Genomic DNA, 24,138 nt, shown 5'->3' on the forward strand with positions numbered 1-24,138 from the left:
TGGGGAAATTTGGGCAATTTAGTGACTATAAGGAAATGGACCGGGATTATATCAGAGCAGCGCAAAATACCAAAACATGCCAAAACTAAGCTGACAGACATTGCAAAAGCAGGGCAAAACATCAAGAAGGAAGACACAACTTGGAGGGGAAGATATAAAAGGCATGGCATGGATGCTTAAAAAAAAGAACAAAAAACCCAAAAAAATCTTTCCCACGGTCAAAGCCATCAAAAGGCATGGCATGTCATCAAGTGCAGGGACATGCACCAAAGATTCCTCTCTTGGTCCCCATTGAAATCGCAAGATTCCCTTTCCCTTCCCGAAAGGAAATTTCATTTCCTTTCGGGAAGGGAAAGGGAATCTTGCGAACCCAAAAAGAAAGGCTTACAAACACTCTGGAAAGGAGATAGGATCAAATGAAATGCAATTGCAAAAAAGGCGAAAAAATGAAGAAAATGGGGAGTTTTAGTGCCTTCAAGAAATGGTCTGTGTGGAAATGAGCTGCAATGCAAAGGACCAAAAGATGCCAAAACTAAGCTGAGAGATGTTGCAAAAGCAGGGGAAACAGTCAAGGAGGAAGACACAACTTGGAGGAGAAGATATGAGGGACATGCTATAAATGCTTAAAAAAACTGAAACCAAAAAAGGAAAAAATTTTTCCCATATGCCATTAAGGGCAGGCACATGCAGCAAAGCTTGGAAAATTGGATCCCCGCTGAAGGCCAAAAGAGATAAGAAGGACTTACAAACAGGCTGGAATGGAGATAGCATCAAAGGAATTGCAATTGGAGGAGAAAAAAAAAGAAAATGGGGAAATTTGGGCAATTTAGTGACTACAAGGAAATGGACCGGGATGGTATCAGAGCAGTGCAAAAAAGCAAAACATGCCAAAACTAAGCTGAGAGATGTTGCAAAAGCAGTGGGAAAATGTGAAGGAGGAAGACTAAACACGGAGGGGAAGATATAAGGGACATGGTATAGACATGAAAAAAACCTAAAATAAAAAAGGGAAAAAATTTCTCCCATATGCCATTAAGGGCAGGCACATGCAGCAAAGCTTGGAAAATTGGATCCCCGCTGAAGGCCAAAAGAGATAAGAAGGACTTACAAACAGGCTGGAATGGAGATAGCATCAAAGGAATTGCAATTGGAGGAGAAAAAAAAAGAAAATGGGGAAATTTGGGCAATTTAGTGACTATAAGGAAATGGACCGGGATGGTATCAGAGCAGTGCAAAAAAGCAAAACATGCCAAAACTAAGCTGAGAGATGTTGCAAAAGCAGTGGGAAAATGTGAAGGAGGAAGACTAAACACGGAGGGGAAGATATAAGGGACATGGTATAGACATGAAAAAAACCTAAAATAAAAAAGGGAAAAAATTTCTCCCATATGCCATTAAGGGCAGGCACATGCAGCAAAGCTTGGAAAATTGGATCCCCGCTGAAGGCCAAAAGAGATAAGAAGGACTTACAAACAGGCTGGAATGGAGATAGCATCAAAGGAATTGGAATTGGAGGAGAAAAAAAAGAAAATGGGGAAATTTGGGCAATTTAGTGACTATATGGAAATGGACCGGGATGATATCAGAGCAGCGCAAAATACCAAAACATGCCAAAACTAAGCTGACAGACATTGCAAAAGCAGGGCAAAACATCAAGAAGGAAGACACAACTTGGAGGGGAAGATATAAAAGGCATGGCATGGATGCTTAAAAAAAAGAACAAAAAACCCAAAAAAATCTTTCCCACGGTCAAAGCCATCAAAAGGCATGGCATGTCATCAAGTGCAGGGACATGCACCAAAGATTCCTCTCTTGGTCCCCATTGAAATCGCAAGATTCCCTTTCCCTTCCCGAAAGGAAATTTCATTTCCTTTCGGGAAGGGAAAGGGAATCTTGCGAACCCAAAAAGAAAGGCTTACAAACACTCTGGAAAGGAGATAGGATCAAATGAAATGCAATTGCAAAAAAGGCGAAAAAATGAAGAAAATGGGGAGTTTTAGTGCCTTCAAGAAATGGTCTGTGTGGAAATGAGCTGCAATGCAAAGGACCAAAAGATGCCAAAACTAAGGTGAGAGATGTTGCAAAAGCAGGGGAAACAGTCAAGGAGGAAGACACAACTTGGAGGAGAAGATATGAGGGACATGCTATAAATGCTTAAAAAAACTGAAACCAAAAAAGGAAAAAATTTTTCCCATACGCCATTAAGGGCAGGCACATGCAGCAAAGCTTGGAAAATTGGATCCCCGCTGAAGGCCAAAAGAGATAAGAAGGACTTACAAACAGGCTGGAATGGAGATAGCATCAAAGGAATTGCAATTGGAGGAGAAAAAAAAAGAAAATTGGGAAATTTGGGCAATTTAGTGACTACAAGGAAATGGACCGGGATGATATCAGAGCAGTGCAAAGGACCAAAACATGCCAAAACTAAGCTGAGAGATGTTGCAAAAGCAGTGGGAAAATGTGAAGGAGGAAGACTAAACACGGAGGGGAAGATATAAGGGACATGGTATAGACATGAAAAAAACCTAAAATAAAAAAGGGAAAAAATTTCTCCCATATGCCATTAAGGGCAGGCACATGCAGCAAAGCTTGGAAAATTGGATCCCCGCTGAAGGCCAAAAGAGATAAGAAGGACTTACAAACAGGCTGGAATGGAGATAGCATCAAAGGAATTGCAATTGGAGGAGAAAAAAAAGAAAATGGGGAAATTTGGGCAATTTAGTGACTATATGGAAATGGACCGGGATGATATCAGAGCAGCGCAAAATACCAAAACATGCCAAAACTAAGCTGACAGACATTGCAAAAGCAGGGCAAAACATCAAGAAGGAAGACACAACTTGGAGGGGAAGATATAAAAGGCATGGCATGGATGCTTAAAAAAAAGAACAAAAAACCCAAAAAAATCTTTCCCACGGTCAAAGCCATCAAAAGGCATGGCATGTCATCAAGTGCAGGGACATGCACCAAAGATTCCTCTCTTGGTCCCCATTGAAATCGCAAGATTCCCTTTCCCTTCCCGAAAGGAAATTTCATTTCCTTTCGGGAAGGGAAAGGGAATCTTGCGAACCCAAAAAGAAAGGCTTACAAACACTCTGGAAAGGAGATAGGATCAAATGAAATGCAATTGCAAAAAAGGCGAAAAAATGAAGAAAATGGGGAGTTTTAGTGCCTTCAAGAAATGGTCTGTGTGGAAATGAGCTGCAATGCAAAGGACCAAAAGATGCCAAAACTAAGCTGAGAGATGTTGCAAAAGCAGGGGAAACAGTCAAGGAGGAAGACACAACTTGGAGGAGAAGATATGAGGGACATGCTATAAATGCTTAAAAAAACTGAAACACAAAAAGGGAAAAAATTTTTCCCATATGCCATTAAGGGCAGGCACATGCAGCAAAGCTTGGAAAATTGGATCCCCGCTGAAGGCCAAAAGAGATAAGAAGGACTTACAAACAGGCTGGAATGGAGATAGCATCAAAGGAATTGCAATTGGAGGAGAAAAAAAAAGAAAATTGGGAAATTTGGGCAATTTAGTGACTACAAGGAAATGGACCGGGATGATATCAGAGCAGTGCAAAGGACCAAAACATGCCAAAACTAAGCTGAGAGATGTTGCAAAAGCAGTGGGAAAATGTGAAGGAGGAAGACTAAACACGGAGGGGAAGATATAAGGGACATGGTATAGACATGAAAAAAACCTAAAATAAAAAAGGGAAAAAATTTCTCCCATATGCCATTAAGGGCAGGCACATGCAGCAAAGCTTGGAAAATTGGATCCCCGCTGAAGGCCAAAAGAGATAAGAAGGACTTACAAACAGGCTGGAATGGAGATAGCATCAAAGGAATTGCAATTGGAGGAGAAAAAAAAGAAAATGGGGAAATTTGGGCAATTTCGTGACTATAAGGAAATGGACTGGGATGATATCAGAGCAGCGCAAAATACCAAAACATGCCAAAACTAAGCTGACAGACATTGCAAAAGCAGGGCAAAACATCAAGAAGGAAGACACAACTTGGAGGGGAAGATATAAAAGGCATGGCATGGATGCTTAAAAAAAAGAACAAAAAACCCAAAAAAATCTTTCCCACGGTCAAAGCCATCAAAAGGCATGGCATGTCATCAAGTGCAGGGACATGCACCAAAGATTCCTCTCTTGGTCCCCATTGAAATCGCAAGATTCCCTTTCCCTTCCCGAAAGGAAATGAAATTTCCTTTCGGGAAGGGAAAGGGAATCTTGCGAACCCAAAAAGAAAGGCTTACAAACACTCTGGAAAGGAGATAGGATCAAATGAAATGCAATTGCAAAAAAGGCGAAAAAATGAAGAAAATGGGGAGTTTTAGTGCCTTCAAGAAATGGTCTGTGTGGAAATGAGCTGCAATGCAAAGGACCAAAAGATGCCAAAACTAAGCTGAGAGATGTTGCAAAAGCAGGGGAAACAGTCAAGGAGGAAGACACAACTTGGAGGAGAAGATATGAGGGACATGCTATAAATGCTTAAAAAAACTGAAACCAAAAAAGGAAAAAATTTTTCCCATATGCCATTAAGGGCAGGCACATGCAGCAAAGCTTGGAAAATTGGATCCCCGCTGAAGGCCAAAAGAGATAAGAAGGACTTACAAACAGGCTGGAATGGAGATAGCATCAAAGGAATTGCAATTGGAGGAGAAAAAAAAAGAAAATGGGGAAATTTGGGCAATTTAGTGACTACAAGGAAATGGACCGGGATGGTATCAGAGCAGTGCAAAAAAGCAAAACATGCCAAAACTAAGCTGAGAGATGTTGCAAAAGCAGTGGGAAAATGTGAAGGAGGAAGACTAAACACGGAGGGGAAGATATAAGGGACATGGTATAGACATGAAAAAAACCTAAAATAAAAAAGGGAAAAAATTTCTCCCATATGCCATTAAGGGCAGGCACATGCAGCAAAGCTTGGAAAATTGGATCCCCGCTGAAGGCCAAAAGAGATAAGAAGGACTTACAAACAGGCTGGAATGGAGATAGCATCAAAGGAATTGCAATTGGAGGAGAAAAAAAAGAAAATGGGGAAATTTGGGCAATTTAGTGACTATATGGAAATGGACCGGGATGATATCAGAGCAGCGCAAAATACCAAAACATGCCAAAACTAAGCTGACAGACATTGCAAAAGCAGGGCAAAACATCAAGAAGGAAGACACAACTTGGAGGGGAAGATATAAAAGGCATGGCATGGATGCTTAAAAAAAAGAACAAAAAACCCAAAAAAATCTTTCCCACGGTCAAAGCCATCAAAAGGCATGGCATGTCATCAAGTGCAGGGACATGCACCAAAGATTCCTCTCTTGGTCCCCATTGAAATCGCAAGATTCCCTTTCCCTTCCCGAAAGGAAATGAAATTTCCTTTCGGGAAGGGAAAGGGAATCTTGCGAACCCAAAAAGAAAGGCTTACAAACACTCTGGAAAGGAGATAGGATCAAATGAAATGCAATTGCAAAAAAGGCGAAAAAATGAAGAAAATGGGGAGTTTTAGTGCCTTCAAGAAATGGTCTGTGTGGAAATGAGCTGCAATGCAAAGGACCAAAAGATGCCAAAACTAAGCTGAGAGATGTTGCAAAAGCAGGGGAAACAGTCAAGGAGGAAGACACAACTTGGAGGAGAAGATATGAGGGACATGCTATAAATGCTTAAAAAAACTGAAACCAAAAAAGGAAAAAATTTTTCCCATATGCCATTAAGGGCAGGCACATGCAGCAAAGCTTGGAAAATTGGATCCCCGCTGAAGGCCAAAAGAGATAAGAAGGACTTACAAACAGGCTGGAATGGAGATAGCATCAAAGGAATTGCAATTGGAGGAGAAAAAAAAAGAAAATGGGGAAATTTGGGCAATTTAGTGACTACAAGGAAATGGACCGGGATGATATCAGAGCAGTGCAAAGGACCAAAACATGCCAAAACTAAGCTGAGAGATGTTGCAAAAGCAGTGGGAAAATGTGAAGGAGGAAGACTAAACACGGAGGGGAAGATATAAGGGACATGGTATAGACATGAAAAAAACCTAAAATAAAAAAGGGAAAAAATTTCTCCCATATGCCATTAAGGGCAGGCACATGCAGCAAAGCTTGGAAAATTGGATCCCCGCTGAAGGCCAAAAGAGATAAGAAGGACTTACAAACAGGCTGGAATGGAGATAGCATCAAAGGAATTGCAATTGGAGGAGAAAAAAAAGAAAATGGGGAAATTTGGGCAATTTAGTGACTATATGGAAATGGACCGGGATGATATCAGAGCAGCGCAAAATACCAGAACATGCCAAAACTAAGCTGACAGACATTGCAAAAGCAGGGCAAAACATCAAGAAGGAAGACACAACTTGGAGGGGAAGATATAAAAGGCATGGCATGGATGCTTAAAAAAAAGAACAAAAAACCCAAAAAAATCTTTCCCACGGTCAAAGCCATCAAAAGGCATGGCATGTCATCAAGTGAAGGGACATGCACCAAAGATTCCTCTCTTGGTCCCCATTGAAATCGCAAGATTCCCTTTCCCTTCCCGAAAGGAAATTTCATTTCCTTTCGGGAAGGGAAAGGCAATCTTGCGAACCCAAAAAGAAAGGCTTACAAACACTCTGGAAAGGAGATAGGATCAAATGAAATGCAATTGCAAAAAAGGCGAAAAAATGAAGAAAATGGGGAGTTTTAGTGCCTTCAAGAAATGGTCTGTGAGGAAATGAGCTGCATTGCAAAGGACCAAAAGATGCCAAAACTAAGCTGAGAGATGTTGCAAAAGCAGGGGAAACAGTCAAGGAGGAAGACACAACTTGGAGGAGAAGATATGAGGGACATGCTATAAATGCTTAAAAAAACTGAAACCAAAAAAGGAAAAAATTTTTCCCATACGCCATTAAGGGCAGGCACATGCAGCAAAGCTTGGAAAATTGGATCCCCGCTGAAGGCCAAAAGAGATAAGAAGGACTTACAAACAGGCTGGAATGGAGATAGCATCAAAGGAATTGCAATTGGAGGAGAAAAAAAAAGAAAATGGGGAAATTTGGGCAATTTAGTGACTACAAGGAAATGGACCGGGATGATATCAGAGCAGTGCAAAGGACCAAAACATGCCAAAACTAAGCTGAGAGATGTTGCAAAAGCAGTGGGAAAATGTGAAGGAGGAAGACTAAACACGGAGGGGAAGATATAAGGGACATGGTATAGACATGAAAAAAACCTAAAATAAAAAAGGGAAAAAATTTCTCCCATATGCCATTAAGGGCAGGCACATGCAGCAAAGCTTGGAAAATTGGATCCCCGCTGAAGGCCAAAAGAGATAAGAAGGACTTACAAACAGGCTGGAATGGAGATAGCATCAAAGGAATTGCAATTGGAGGAGAAAAAAAAGAAAATGGGGAAATTTGGGCAATTTAGTGACTATATGGAAATGGACCGGGATGATATCAGAGCAGCGCAAAATACCAAAACATGCCAAAACTAAGCTGACAGACATTGCAAAAGCAGGGCAAAACATCAAGAAGGAAGACACAACTTGGAGGGGAAGATATAAAAGGCATGGCATGGATGCTTAAAAAAAAGAACAAAAAACCCAAAAAAACCTTTCCCACGGTCAAAGCCATCAAAAGGCATGGCATGTCATCAAGTGAAGGGACATGCACCAAAGATTCCTCTCTTGGTCCCCATTGAAATCGCAAGATTCCCTTTCCCTTCCCGAAAGGAAATTTCATTTCCTTTCGGGAAGGGAAAGGCAATCTTGCGAACCCAAAAAGAAAGGCTTACAAACGCTCTGGAAAGGAGATAGGATCAAATGAAATGCAATTGCAAAAAAGGCGAAAAAATGAAGAAAATGGGGAGTTTTAGTGCCTTCAAGAAATGGTCTGTGAGGAAATGAGCTGCATTGCAAAGGACCAAAAGATGCCAAAACTAAGCTGAGAGATGTTGCAAAAGCAGGGGAAACAGTCAAGGAGGAAGACACAACTTGGAGGAGAAGATATGAGGGACATGCTATAAATGCTTAAAAAAACTGAAACCAAAAAAGGAAAAAATTTTTCCCATATGCCATTAAGGGCAGGCACATGCAGCAAAGCTTGGAAAATTGGATCCCCGCTGAAGGCCAAAAGAGATAAGAAGGACTTACAAACAGGCTGGAATGGAGATAGCATCAAAGGAATTGCAATTGGAGGAGAAAAAAAAAGAAAATTGGGAAATTTGGGCAATTTAGTGACTACAAGGAAATGGACCGGGATGGTATCAGAGCAGTGCAAAAAAGCAAAACATGCCAAAACTAAGCTGAGAGATGTTGCAAAAGCAGTGGGAAAATGTGAAGGAGGAAGACTAAACACGGAGGGGAAGATATAAGGGACATGGTATAGACATGAAAAAAACCTAAAATAAAAAAGGGAAAAAATTTCTCCCATATGCCATTAAGGGCAGGCACATGCAGCAAAGCTTGGAAAATTGGATCCCCGCTGAAGGCCAAAAGAGATAAGAAGGACTTACAAACAGGCTGGAATGGAGATAGCATCAAAGGAATTGCAATTGGAGGAGAAAAAAAAGAAAATGGGGAAATTTGGGCAATTTAGTGACTATAAGGAAATGGACCGGGATGATATCAGAGCAGCGCAAAATACCAAAACATGCCAAAACTAAGCTGACAGACATTGCAAAAGCAGGGCAAAACATCAAGAAGGAAGACACAACTTGGAGGGGAAGATATAAAAGGCATGGCATGGATGCTTAAAAAAAAGAACAAAAAACCCAAAAAAATCTTTCCCACGGTCAAAGCCATCAAAAGGCATGGCATGTCATCAAGTGCAGGGACATGCACCAAAGATTCCTCTCTTGGTCCCCATTGAAATCGCAAGATTCCCTTTCCCTTCCCGAAAGGAAATTTCATTTCCTTTCGGGAAGGGAAAGGGAATCTTGCGAACCCAAAAAGAAAGGCTTACAAACACTCTGGAAAGGAGATAGGATCAAATGAAATGCAATTGCAAAAAAGGCGAAAAAATGAAGAAAATGGGGAGTTTTAGTGCCTTCAAGAAATGGTCTGTGTGGAAATGAGCTGCAATGCAAAGGACCAAAAGATGCCAAAACTAAGCTGAGAGATGTTGCAAAAGCAGGGGAAACAGTCAAGGAGGAAGACACAACTTGGAGGAGAAGATATGAGGGACATGCTATAAATGCTTAAAAAAACTGAAACCAAAAAAGGAAAAAATTTTTCCCATATGCCATTAAGGGCAGGCACATGCAGCAAAGCTTGGAAAATTGGATCCCCGCTGAAGGCCAAAAGAGATAAGAAGGACTTACAAACAGGCTGGAATGGAGATAGCATCAAAGGAATTGCAATTGGAGGAGAAAAAAAAAGAAAATGGGGAAATTTGGGCAATTTAGTGACTATAAGGAAATGGACCGGGATGATATCAGAGCAGTGCAAAGGACCAAAACATGCCAAAACTAAGCTGAGAGATGTTGCAAAAGCAGTGGGAAAATGTGAAGGAGGAAGACTAAACACGGAGGGGAAGATATAAGGGACATGGTATAGAAATGAAAAAAACCTAAAATAAAAAAGGGAAAAAATTTCTCCCATATGCCATTAAGGGCAGGCACATGCAGCAAAGCTTGGAAAATTGGATCCCCGCTGAAGGCCAAAAGAGATAAGAAGGACTTACAAACAGGCTGGAATGGAGATAGCATCAAAGGAATTGCAATTGGAGGAGAAAAAAAAGAAAATGGGGAAATTTGGGCAATTTAGTGACTATATGGAAATGGACCGGGATGATATCAGAGCAGCGCAAAATACCAAAACATGCCAAAACTAAGCTGACAGACATTGCAAAAGCAGGGCAAAACATCAAGAAGGAAGACACAACTTGGAGGGGAAGATATAAAAGGCATGGCATGGATGCTTAAAAAAAAGAACAAAAAACCCAAAAAAATCTTTCCCACGGTCAAAGCCATCAAAAGGCATGGCATGTCATCAAGTGCAGGGACATGCACCAAAGATTCCTCTCTTGGTCCCCATTGAAATCGCAAGATTCCCTTTCCCTTCCCGAAAGGAAATTTCATTTCCTTTCGGGAAGGGAAAGGGAATCTTGCGAACCCAAAAAGAAAGGCTTACAAACACTCTGGAAAGGAGATAGGATCAAATGAAATGCAATTGCAAAAAAGGCGAAAAAATGAAGAAAATGGGGAGTTTTAGTGCCTTCAAGAAATGGTCTGTGTGGAAATGAGCTGCAATGCAAAGGACCAAAAGATGCCAAAACTAAGCTGAGAGACGTTGCAAAAGCAGGGGAAACAGTCAAGGAGGAAGACACAACTTGGAGGAGAAGATATGAGGGACATGCTATAAATGCTTAAAAAAACTGAAACCAAAAAAGGAAAAAATTTTTCCCATATGCCATTAAGGGCAGGCACATGCAGCAAAGCTTGGAAAATTGGATCCCCGCTGAAGGCCAAAAGAGATAAGAAGGACTTACAAACAGGCTGGAATGGAGATAGCATCAAAGGAATTGCAATTGGAGGAGAAAAAAAAAGAAAATTGGGAAATTTGGGCAATTTAGTGACTATAAGGAAATGGACCGGGATGATATCAGAGCAGTGCAAAGGACCAAAACATGCCAAAACTAAGCTGAGAGATGTTGCAAAAGCAGTGGGAAAATGTGAAGGAGGAAGACTAAACACGGAGGGGAAGATATAAGGGACATGGTATAGACATGAAAAAAACCTAAAATAAAAAAGGGAAAAAATTTCTCCCATATGCCATTAAGGGCAGGCACATGCAGCAAAGCTTGGAAAATTGGATCCCCGCTGAAGGCCAAAAGAGATAAGAAGGACTTACAAACAGGCTGGAATGGAGACACCATCAAAGGAAATGCAATTGGAGGAGAAAAAAAAGAAAATTGGGAAATTTGGGCAATTTAGTTGTTGTTTTTCCATTATTTCCAGAGTCCCATATTGTTGTTATTAGATTTCTAAAGTCTATACCTCTTTGGCATATTCTCATAGCTGTCAATCTTCACTGACTCCTTCTTCTGCATGCTGTTCTCTCTCAGGTCAGGGCTCCTCCAAGGCTCTCCCTGCCTGGCTTTCCCGCCCCCTTTTATCCCAGTCATCTTCATTGGTTACAGCTGCAGCCCAATTAAGGGCCTCGCAGCTGCAGCCCATCAAGGGCAACCGGGACCTCTGGGGCAAAGCCTCTATACAGAACTTCAAATACATTTCCTCTACTATATTTCCCCCTTTTCTTTTACATGAGTTAACAGTTGTACAGATGTTCGGGTACAATACACACATTTCTCCATGACTCACAGGCCATGTACAACACCCATATTTCCCCATGACTCAAAGGCCATGTACAACCCACATAGCTCCTTGCTCAAAGGCCATACTCTTTCACAACTCCCTGACCCAAAGGCTATGTTCTGTCGCAGCTCTTGGCCACCACAGCTCTCGGCTGCCTCATCTTCTACTAACTATTATGTCAGGGTCACCAATTTTTTTGTTCTGTTATTTCTAGAGTCCCATATTGTTATCAGATTTCTAGAGTCCATACCTCTTTGCTGTGTTCTCATAGCTGTCAATCTTCACTAACTCCTTCGGCTGCATACTGTTCTCTCACAGGTCAGGGCCCCTCCAAGGCTCTCCCTCATTGGCTATCCCGCCCCCTTTTATCCCAGTCATCTTCATTGGTCACAGCTGCAGCCCATCAAGGGCAACCGGGACCTCTGGGACAAAGCCTCTATACAAAAATTCAAATACATTTCCTCTACTATATTTAGTGACTATAAGAAAATGGACCAGGATTATATCAGAACAGTGCAAAAAAGAAAAACATGCCAAAACTAAGCTGACAGACATTGCAAAAGCAGGGGAAAACGTCAAGGAGGAAGACACAACTTGGAGGGGAAGATATAAAAGGCATGGCATGGATGCTTAAAAAAAAGAAAAAAAAAACCCCAAAAAAATCTTTCCCACGGTCAAAGCCTTCAAAAGGCATGGCATGTCATCAAGTGCAGGGACATGCACCAAAAATTCCTCTCTTGGTCCCCATTGAAATCGCAAGATTCCGTTTCCCTTACCAAAAGGAAATCTGTGAGATGTTGCAGTCTGTGATTTCTAGTCAAAAACTGTTTTCATAATTAGAACCATAATTTTCTAAAAATTGTAAAGTGTGAAGGATACTGGGTGGACAGATAAAAATGTCATGCGTCTGTTTCTGATGAGCTGAAGGGTGAAATACACATGCAACAATAAATGCCTTCCTATTGTTGGAGACAAATCCGGCAAGATAATTAGAAATATTCTGAAAATAAGCAAAAAGTATGAATTTGTAAATGCACACCATGATTTATTTATCTCTTCTGAATTGGACATTTAAAATTTTTTATGTCCCAACTACTATTGTATAAATCACATATCTGTAAAATACACCAAATATTATTTTTACTTTTGAAAACAATCCTGTATATGAATTTAATTTCTTTTTTGATCAATGAAGCATTGTTTGATATTCAAAAAGCAATGCCACTGCTCTGTATAACGTTAACCAGCATTAAGATATGAAAAAGAATTCACCATATGTCCCTTAGAGGATACCTTAGACATACCAGAATAAAACCAATTAAAAATAAATTGAATAAATCCTAAAATGAATTTGCATTATGAATGATTTGGTTAAAGTTGTGAAAACATGAGATGCTATTTTCACATCTCTTTTGGAGATAAATGTGCTAATACAAAGTCTCCACTTCCACCATGCCAAAATTTGAAAGTAAGATTTACAAGAAATACAGGATAGGGAACAGGAAAAGAAAAATACTTGTTTCTCTAGCTCTGTTTCTGGAAATTAAAATATTCTAATTTCTTTTCTGGCTTTAGGTGGGGATTTTAATTCAGAGGTGTTACTCACTCCTACGTCTGAAAAGGCGAGCTGTATCCATGAGTGCTTAATAGTGGCTGCTTGCCAAAGAACCCCGTAACTCACCCTGCACTGTCTCCAGAATATAAAACCTGTGCTAGTTGCTAGCAGGGAAGAAAGGGCATTTTGTCTGGTTTCTCTGCTTGACTTTGGGACTACCTAAAGCAGCCTCTTACAAAGGCTGTTTGTATCCTTGCCATGAGCAGGCAATAGGAGTCACAGGGTTCACATGGCCTCCTTACCCTTTTTGCATCACTTTCTTCAAAGGCACCAGTCTGCTTGTCCCTGTCTGTGCTATTCCAAGAAGAAGATATGTGCAGCCAGAGGTACTGTAAATAAGAACTCCTATCTTGGGATATAAGGAAACATAAGAAGTAATTTCTCTGAAATTATTTTGTTGGTGGGATAAAGAAAAGCTTAATTGGCCTTGTAATACTCTGATGTTTTAACTTCATGATGTCTGTAAACCAGTAATATATTAGTCCTGGCATTAAAAATCAAGAGCAAGTTCAGACTGGAGTTTATCATATGTATGAAGCTAATGTTTGACACTGTCAAGGAACAAGTATAGACCAAAGAATAATATTTATTCTGGATGATACAACTGGCACATAATCTTACAAACAGATACATAAATTAGATAATTTATGGATAGAAGATAAGGTTTAATTAAAGGAAGCTATTTTCACAAGATTAAGTCAGTCTTATCTAACACTTGCTTTGTTCTTGTCAGGCCTGAAAGATTGTGTGGCAACTGCTGGAGTTTTCATCTGTGAAAGTGTCTCCTTGGATATTAGTTTCTGGAAGAGATGAACCTAATTAGAGTAGAGGTGTTCAGCTGAGCTCCCTGAGTTCACTGTCAGTCCCGCCTGATCAGCTGTGGCAGTTTCAGAATACCCATCTCTCTCCTGGGGCTGGACTGATAAGACTTGGCTGCTTGGCTTTGTCTCTGAAATCTTGTGACCTGTAAGCATTGCTCATGCTGCCTTTCCCTGCCTCTTGCTGAGGCTTTTGCATTAATCACAGGCAAGGTTTGGGTTAAAGGTGTTTTAAAGGAATTCTTTAAAAGAATTTCACTCAAAACAACAATAGGTGGTGGTATTGCATGTGTCTGAGTGTGCCAATTTATGATCCATCCTCCTGTTTCCATCCCCAAATAATTATGAAGAATTTTAATTATTATTTGAGGAAATCATCTTTTTATCTGTCAAGATGTGGAAAAAGTGTTGTGTCACTTGAGGAGAAGCTTGGCTTAACTCCATCCTCCAACAGAAAAGCTCTTCAAAAAGATATAGCAGGAACCAGTCACTCAGTATTCATTTGTACTTAAAATCAGAAATAAATATGAGCACCTTTCCTTGACTTTAGTAATGTTTATTGAGAAACTGTGCTCTACATCATAAACCTGAGAGAAATTTGAATTTTCATAGATAAGAGTTATTCAAAAACCTCCCAAGATGAAACCAAGTAGAGAAATAATTAAAATTTCTATTAAAGAAGTGGTCATAAATATTTATATCAGCATTAATGGGAAAAGGGGTTTGCTGATAATTTTGTACAAGATTTTACAATCCATCTTTTAAAAAATTATTTTTAGGAATATTTCTAACCTCTCATTTTGTTTTGCCTGTAGAATTTCAGTCATATACACCTGTAGGGACAACAGATACTATGATCATCTTGGAAAGCCAGAGAAAAGAAAATAAAAGGGCAGAGATGTCATGCTTACAAGAAAGCAGTTTGGGTAAGCTGCTGTGCTGGTACTGAGCCAGATGTCAGTGTGCCCATCACAGCTGCTTGGCTTCTGTCCTATAGAACTCCTGTCTCAAGGAAATCAGAGTCATAGAATAGTTTGTGTTGGAAGGAACCTTAAAGACCACCTAATTCCAATTCTCCTTTCATGGACAGGGAGATCTTCCAATAGACCAGGTTGCTCAGAGCTCCATCCAGCCTAATTTTGAATAGCTCCAGATGCAGGGACTCCACAGCCTTTTTAGGTGATCTCTTCCTCATCACCCTCCAAAGAAGTGACTTCTTCTTGAAAATAAACAATTCCTCCCTATTATCTAACTTAAACCTTCCCTCCTTCAGTTTATGGTCATTCCCCCTTGTCCTGTCACTACCTTCCCTTGTCAAAAGTCCCTCTCCAGCCTTCTTTTAGCTCTGTTTAGGTACTGGACCCTCCCTGGAGCCTTCTTTTCTCCAGGCTAAACAATCCCAGCTCTCTCAGCCCTCTCTTCATAGGAGAGATGCTCCAGCCCTCTGATCAGCTTAGTGGCCTTCTGTCATGGACATATTTTCTGAAAAATCCTTTTGACAGGACTTTTTCTCCTGAGAAGCTGAGAAGCCTCAGAGGAAAAGAAAAACAATGATTATCTGCTGCTGTGGAATGCAACAGGTGCATCTTTGATTGGTCCATGTGAGTAGTTTCTACTTGATGACCAATCACAGGTCCAGCTGTGTTGGGACTCTGGTCATTCACAAGATTTTATTATTATTCCATTCCCTTCCTTGCTAGCCTTCTGATGAAATCCTTTCTTCTATTCTTTAGTATAGTTTTAGTATATAATTTTATTTTAATATAATATATATCACAAAATAATAAACCAGCCTTCGGAAACATGGAGTCAACATTCTCATCTCTTCCCTCATCCTGGGACCTCTTCAAACCCCACCATATCCCTCCTCAGGACTTACCCCAACAGATCAGTGTCTTTCTTGAACTGGGGGCTCCAGAGCTGGCTGCAGCACTCCAGGTGGGGTCTCATGAAGGCAGAGTAGAGAGGGAGCATCACCTCTTTCACCCTGCTAGGCACACCTCCTTTGCTGCAGCCCAGGGTGTGGTTGGTTCCTGGTCTGCAAGGCCACAGTGCCAGCTCATGTTGAGCCTCTTGTCCACCAGCACCCCTAAGTCCTTCTCCCCACGGCTGCTCTCCATCCATTCTCCTCCCAGCTTGTGTCCATGTCACTGACAGATGTTAAACAGCACCAGCCCAATATCAACCCCTGAGGAGCACCACTGGTCTCCACCTGGACATTGAGTCATCGGCCAGTTTGAGCGCAGCCATCCATCGAATTCTTTATCCACAGAATGGTCCATCTGTGAAGTCCATGTCTCTCCTGATTAGAGACAAGGACATTGTGCAGGACAGTGTCAAATGCCTTGCACAAGCCCAGGTAGATGATAGCAGTTGCTTTTTCCTCACCATTTACTTTACACCACTGCTGTAACCCCCTTGTAGAAGGCCACCAAATTTGTCAGGCATGATTTGCCATGGTGAAATCATGTTGTCTGCCACTAATTACTGTCACCGTGATATTTTATGAAAAATCCCTTTGCCAGGATTTTTCTCCTGAGAAGCAGAGAAGCTTCGGAAAAGAAATGTAAACAATAATTATCTGATTGCTTGGAATGTGGTCTGGAGGTTGCTTACCAACAGGTGCATCTTTGATTGGTTCCATGTGACTTGTTTTTACTTATTGACCAATCCCAGTCCAGCTGTGTTGGATTCTCTGGTCAGTCATGGGTTTTTATGATCATTCCTTTATTCCTTTCTAGCTTTCTGATGTATCCTCTCTCTTTCTTTAGTATAGTTTTAGAATAATATAATATAATATAATATAATATAATATAATATAATATAATATAATATAATATAATATAATATAATGGCAAGTGTAGTGTAAGTATATATTTTAGGATATATAAATATTATCATGTTTTCCAAAAAGTGCTCTTTCACTGGTTGGTAAAAGTATTGTGAGTGAGCAAATAGAGTGTGAAAACTCTGTGTGTAAATTTGAGTCCTTGATGTTCAGAGGGGTATGGAAGGTGCCAATTGCTTGATTGCTGTGATCTATTCCCTTTCCTAGGACTAGGGAAATGCATATAAATGCAGAACTTGAGTGACTCTTTCAGAGAGAACTGTATATTAGGATGCAATTCACCTAATCTACATGATATGTCAGCAGTGATGATGACTGTAATAGAGATCTAGGCTGTCTTTATCATCAGAGGTACTCCTACAACATGATTATTTAGTATGAATGCCAAAATTGATTGTAGGAATCAATTTCTAGAAATTTCTCTTTGTAGTGACTCAAAATTACGTTAGTTTACTCTTAAACAAATGGGGTTTGATGTGCAGTTTTGGATTTCTGAATTGCAATTTATCTTCAGAATCTGTTTTAGCCTCTTACATGACTTTCTGGATTTCAACAGTACTTGCTTGCACATTACTTTATTTCCATTGCAAAAATTCACCTTTCGTGGACCTTAAACAAACATGGTGGCCTACTTTCTATCATATTTAAAAATTCATTAGATATTCCAGTACAAATCTACCCTTGGTTTTGAACAGATATATTTCAAGTTAATTAACATTTTGCTTTTATGTCCCTTTCTTTCCTGTTAGATATATATTAGAAGAACATTCAGGCATATTTGCAATATAACAAAAAAAGAAAAATACAGACATTCAGAAGTTACTTTAAAGTATTATATGGATATTTATTTTAATTAGATATCTGCTTCATCTTAATTTTGAAGAGTATATTTATCCATTTTACATTGAAGTATCAATAATTACAAAACTTTTACTTCAGTGCATGCACTCTCTCATTTATGCTAATTCAGGTTATGTTACAAAGAGAATATGAAATAAAGCAAGGGGATCACCTTGAGGCTTGATGCCTTTATTTAGTCACTGGAAAAGGACAGAGACTGCCATAAATGTGAGACTGAGAATTTGTTGAAGGCATTAAGGAACACATTCTCAAGTTCTAAGTAAACCTCTACTTGTGGCAGCATAAAAAAAAAAAGTCATCTGTCCTGGTGAGCTTGGGAAGTCACTCTGGAAGAGTAGAAATATATTTTTTAGAATATATCTCATGTTAACCTACTAAAGCTATAACTACCAGGAAGATAAACTAGTTGATTGTAAACAGAAGGATGAATAAAATGGAAATGGGCCAATAATAGAAATTTCCTAACCAGATATAATAAGTGTTTCAAGTTTTGTTTCTCTAATTTAACACTATATCACCGTATTCTGTAAGGAAGTGGTTTCTGATCCAGAAGTCTTGAAACTATTGAGAGAATGTGAAGAACTTGAGTCAAGATGGAAAATAAATGAATGTCATGCCAGAAATTCAGGGTAACTTCAAAGTTTAACAGTTGAGAGAGACAAAATTCTCAGTCTTTATGAGACAGGTCATTTGATTTATATTTGTGTGATTAATTGAACAAGGTAATGTGCAAGAAAAAGATGTATTTTTAGCTTCATATAAAAGAAAAACAGAATGGATGCAAAGTATTTATTAAAAAAATATTTTTAAAAAATTTATGGAGATTCTTAATTTATGGTGATTTGAATCTGTTAGTTCAATACAGTTTGTAAGTGCTGTCTTGAGTTAAAAATGCTTCCACAGTTTCTGGGATGCTCTAGCCAGCCACAGGACCCAGTAATATATTATCTATTCCATGTTTCTGTTATTCTACTGTTTTCAAAAACAGGCACAAGAGGAGATTTCCCAGCTTTGTCAGGAAGTTATAAGATGCCCCAGGACTCCTAAAAGCATCACTCCTGTGACAGCTCAAGCTGTATTAAGACACATGGAGCCAGAAAGGAATACAGCACTGTCAGATTGCCAAAGGATGCCTACAGAGCATGATAGCCTCAGGGAGCAGTTACAGGTTTGAGTCTGTCCCATCCTACCTTAGCCCCACCCCACAGGTTATTTAAACATGAAAACTACCTAGCAGTGTAATTAAAGTTGCTAAGGATTTCTCTTCTGGTCCTGAGAATTAATTGCTTTACAAGTCTGTGGTGAGTTGAGACTTGTTTTATATGGGATTTTGTTGTTGCTGTTATTTGATAAAGATTTCCCAAGAAACTTTGTTTAATGAAAAGGCTCATTTGGAACAGAGAATTGAAGAGCTTTAATGACTATTCACAATGTAAGGGAAAATAATTATTTATGGAATTGTAAATATAATGCAGGTGATGTTCATGGTTAATCCTGCAGCACCAGGCAGACTGCTATCAGGAAACAGCAGGCTGAGAGCAGTGGATGTTATTCACCAAGACTCTTTTCCCTCTACTCTGCTCTGGTAAGGAACCACCTGGAGAGCTGTGGCCAGCTCTGGGGTCTCCAACATAATGAAGACAGGGACCTGGTGGAGTAAACCCAGAGGAGGCCATGAAGATGATCAGAGTGGGCTGGAACACCTCTCCTACAAAGACAGGCTGAGAGAGTTGGGGTTGTGCAGTCTGGAGAAGGGAGGACTTTGGGGACATGTTTTGGCACCTTCCTGTACCTAACGGGGACCAGCAAGAGAGCCTGGGAGGGGGTTTTCAAGTGACAGGGCAAGGGGAATGGTTTTAAACTAGAAGATGACAGGTTTAGATTAGATACAAGTTAGAAATTTGTGACTGTGAGGGTGGTGAGGCCTTTGGAACACGTTGCCCAGAGAAGTTGTGGATGCCCCATCCCTGGAAGTGTTCAACGCCAGTCTGTATGGAGCAACTTGGTGTAATGGAAGGTGTCCCTTCCCATTGCAGGAGGTGTGGAACAAGATGGTCTTTAAAGTCCCTTCCAACTAAAACCATTCTGTGATCCTGTAGTTTTAAGACTGTACCAAGCTTTGACAGATTTACCCACAGTGATCTTATATCCAGGTGAGGATTGGCTTGTTTCACCAGGAGTAGAAGTGGTTTAAGAGGGACATAAGTCCTATCTGCTGGTAGGTTTGACATCAAGAAGTTATAAACAGGCTTTTTACTGCAGTGCTTGGTGGAAAGGTGAAGAACAATGGGCATCCATTGAAGCCAGAAGGGTTCAGGCTGAATACAAGGAAATACTTGCTTCTCATGAGGGCAGTTGAGCAGTCCCCAGCCTTGGAAATTTTCAGCACTGGACTGGATAAAGTGCTGAGCAGCCTGACCTCAGAGCTGGCCCTGCTTTGAGCAGGGGTTTAGACTAGAGACCTGGAGTCCATTTAAATGTGAATTATCTTATGACTGTGCATTACTAAGACCTGATGCTTCAAAGCTAAATGTAATTGCACTCTTCTGGCAAGTCATATTTAATAGGGTTTAAGCTACTTGTGTGTGCAATTGTTTGCTAACAAATGGCACTAAAATAGAAAATGGAAACATTAATATAATGAATATAAATCCTAAATTTACTTACAGTCTTGGTAGAACTTCATTTTAAAATAAATTAACATTGATTTCTGCAGTATATCTTTCTTCTAGATCTTATGGATATAAATTCTGGTTTATCTTCTTTTTCTGCCTCAGCCTTCTAGAATCCTGCCAAGCTTATAAATATAATACCACAGTTTATAATATTAAATAGAGTGCATCTGATATGAAGAATACACTGTAGGCTGAAATAGCTCTAAGTAGTAAATTAACTTTAATCACACGCCTACACATGACGTGTAGTGATATTGGGAGCCCTGTTTTAGGTACATCATCTTATTTCTTCAGTTCTTTTCGTACCCTTTGAGTGCAATACATCAACATGAAATTTATGGCACTAGTATTGAAGAAGCTACTGTATAGCAGAGGCTTACTGACTTGCTCTTTAGAGGCCTGACCTTTGATTGAAGTAACACAGAATTTAGTACTGAAAAATTGGTAAAGGAGGAGAGGGATGAGGTGAGAATTTTTGTACTTTAAAAGTTGTGTTTCAAATAATTTAGACAGGACAATCCTTTGAATTGAATCCAAGAATGTTAAGTGTAAGCATTTTAATAAAAATATAGAGGTTTCTTTAGACTGAAGATTTCAAACCAGCTTTGTGGGAGTCTGTGAAGGAGGCTTTGGATCTGTTCTTTGTTTTAGCTACAGACCTGAAGGCCTCATGGTAGTAACTGGTGCTTTACATGGTGGTTACGTGGTGCTTTATGCAAGTGTTTTACAGTGATTTCTCTACCTGGCTATTGACATAGGCATGTAACTTAATAGAGACCTAAAGCCATTATTGGTCATGTTGTGTCCCAAACCATGATTTCTCCTTTCACATACTTATAATAATGTTTTCTTTCATGTTAATTTGCACTGAAAACTTTTAATGTTGATCAATGGCAAACATTTTTGCCCTTGGGCATTATTACCAACCAAAAATGTATATGAATAAATGAAAATATTCCCAGAGATCTAAAAGATGGGAAATCGATTTACCCTCAAAGGATGTGAAAGTCACATTTCAGGTGTTTGCCAACTATTTTCAGTAAACTGATAGTTGAGTAAATGAGATACTTGGACATTTCTTCTTCAGCAAAAGATTTGTGCTAAAAATTGAAATAAATTCTATAAATCAGCCCTTTTTATTTTTGCCAGCTGTTAGTGTTTGATTATATTTGTAGTTAGATAGTGAACAGTTAGAACAGATGTCTAAAGTGGCACTTATGAAAGACACCATTGATTCTCTGGAAACAGAGGTGAAAAGATTGACAAGAAAAGTACTGGATTCTGAAACTGAGTGAGTTGACAGGAAGCTGAATATGCTTCTCTTAGGTAAGTAAAAGTATGTAATTGCATTAATTTGACTAGTAACACCAGCCCATGTCTCGTCACAGCAGACCTCTGACCGGTAATAATTAGCATTGACTCCATGATTCTCAGAAGGCTGATCAATCTCTTTATTATTCTATTATTATTAAAAAACCCATTGCTTTTATAGACAGTTTCGATACACCTGGACATAATTGGTCCTCCAATCTAAACACCATCCCCATTGGCTAATTAAGAAACTACCTTTTGGTAAACAAATCTCCATAACATATTCCACATGTTCAAAACAACAGGTGCAGCAAGTGAAGATAAGAATTGTTTCCCATTCTTTTCTCTGATCTTCTTACAGCCTTTCCCACAAAGGCCTGGGAAAGCTGTGTGCTGCTGCCACACCTATGTTCACTGGTTTCTGTAACTGTTATATGGCTCAAAGGGAAAGGAATTTATGAAAGCTGCTTATGAGCCATTCTTCATTTTGGAATGAAATTGTTTTCTTCATTGCTTATTTATATGTAAATGTTCTTGTCTTATTGATATGATGGTATGGTGGAAACCACCTTCAGTGAAAAAGTAAAATTAATTTAATTTAGAGTTGGGAGCTTTCTATTAGAAACTACAGCGGTTGATGGGTTCTGGTAAATAGCATATGAATAATTTTATTTTAATTTTTAATTTTTTTTTAAATAAAACCAGGTAAACATGCATAAACTAGGGAATGTTGTGTTGTTAGATTTAAAGATCCATTTCTTACTCTTGGAGCCTTTTCATGAGAGGAAGTAAAACTGAATCTTTGTGTAAGGCTTATTGTCTGTTGCTCAACTGGAGTTCCAGCTATGTTCAGAAACATAGAGTGGGACTAGACTCCATCAAAGCCTTTAGGGAATAAAAAATATGTCAGTGGGTGCTGCTTTATAAGAAATTGTCACATTTATGAACACTGTTGAATTGTTGAAAACTAGATGCTGCTACTGAAAGATATTTTTCTTTACACCCCCAAACCAAACTGTTGATTCTTTTCAGTTTCTTGAACAGTAAGAATCATGAATATTACTACATTGGAACAGATAACTTGGTTATAACTTGAAACAGGTCAGGCATTCCAATGGATGTCCCAGGGGATGATTTTTATTTTAATTATTTATGTGACTTTCTTATAATCACCTGTTGCAAAGAATTCTTCTTACTTTTCTGTAATCCTTTATACAATTATTCACAATTTAATACACTGAAATTAAAGTTAACATTAATAAAATATCCCAAACAGTCTAAAATAGACATAAAAATCTCATTTTTCCTATCTTTTGCAATTTTAGTGACCTTTCTAAAAGAAAAAAATAATATATCAGTGTCTGAATTCTCCTGTTTAATGCTTCTGCTTTTCCAGTTTATTGAATGAAAAGACAGAAATGAGTGTTTCAGAGATTCAGTGAACCCTTGTGAAGAAAAAGCTTGAAATGCAACTTAGCCAGGAGAAAATGATGCATTTAGATAAAAAAACTGATGAGTGTCAGATCCAATTTTTATAATAAAATTCAATAAGCTAATTTTCATATTCTGCAGTCATCTTTTTTGTTTTATGGGTTGAAGAAAAAGGCATTGAATGCAAATAAATAAATAAATATACTTCTGAAAGTTTTAACATTTCAAATGCAAAGCTCTTGTTTTCTTTTATTATTGAAAGCTTTTTGCATTTTAAAATTATGTGACAGAGGTCTGGCAAGTGTAAGTTTCAGTGGCAACACAGACTGTATTTATGTTTCTTCAAGAGTTACTTTTGGATAGAAGATGCTTGAAATAGTGTGTTATAATACAGCCTTACATTACCTACTGTGTTATTTATCTCTGTGCAGTTCCTGGTGAAAGTAGTTAAAATATTTCTAGTGTCATCTCATGCACACACAATGCTTCTGCACTAATGTGTTTTCCAGGCAGCTGGAAATTTATCTTAATACCTGTAGGAGTTCATCACTTCTGTGGGTGATGTGAGTTTTCTTCTGTTTCTTCAGCTTCTTGCCTTCATTTGGGTTTTCCTGTACTTGCTCTGTGCACTTGCTCTACTGCTCACTTGACTTTCTCTTCCTCCAGAAGTGCTACTCAGTTTTAAAGGAGCAAATTAACTGTACCTGATGTCCAGTACATAGAACTTTTAAGTCATTAAAGGACCCTTTTAAGTGATGAAAAGTCCTCCAGGAGATCTCACCCCAGTTTTTAAAGTGATTAATTTTACCTCTCTCCCTTCATCATAGAGGTAGTATAGCTAATGGATTTAGATCAAGTGTTTAATTCTTAAGTGAGACCAAAATTTAGGTGAGACCACTTGCATTCTAATAACTTTTCTCCCAAACATACTAACTTTTTCTCTTAAGTGCCCTCCTGGGAAAGGTGAGGTTGGTAGTGAGTTTGACTGCCAAAGGTTCACCAGGGAGTAACTCCTTCGCCTTCTCTTGGAATCACACTCTATAAGGATGATGTCAGCTGATACAAAATGCAGCTTCCTGGTGCTCCCAGCTACTTTTGAAAGGCTCACAGTTTTCTTTGCAATACCTGGATGCTTGTAGAAGCAGTGGGAAACAAAATATCTTAGTATCATAAGATGAAGTACTTTTTAGTAGAATTGCTTCTGGCATATGTATTGGTTCCTCCAGGCCCTTCCATTAATTGAGGTGTTACTCCAAGTATTTAAAGTATTATAATTTCTTTGCTTGGGTTTA

At 39.1% G+C, this 24,138-nt stretch overlaps 1 pseudogene; it reads left to right on the top strand.

Annotated features, from left to right (window-relative positions):
• The first annotated feature begins 15,523 nt into the window (after nt 1–15,523).
• Nucleotides 15,524–22,953, top strand: LOC139591425 (testis-specific gene 10 protein-like; annotated as a pseudogene).
• The last annotated feature ends 1,185 nt before the right edge of the window (nt 22,954–24,138 follow it).

The sequence above is a fragment of the Agelaius tricolor genome, unplaced genomic scaffold, assembly GCF_023055355.1.
Source record: "Agelaius tricolor isolate 1412-34295 unplaced genomic scaffold, bAgeTri1.0.p SCAF_7, whole genome shotgun sequence".
NCBI classification, from domain to species: Eukaryota; Metazoa; Chordata; class Aves; order Passeriformes; family Icteridae; genus Agelaius; species Agelaius tricolor.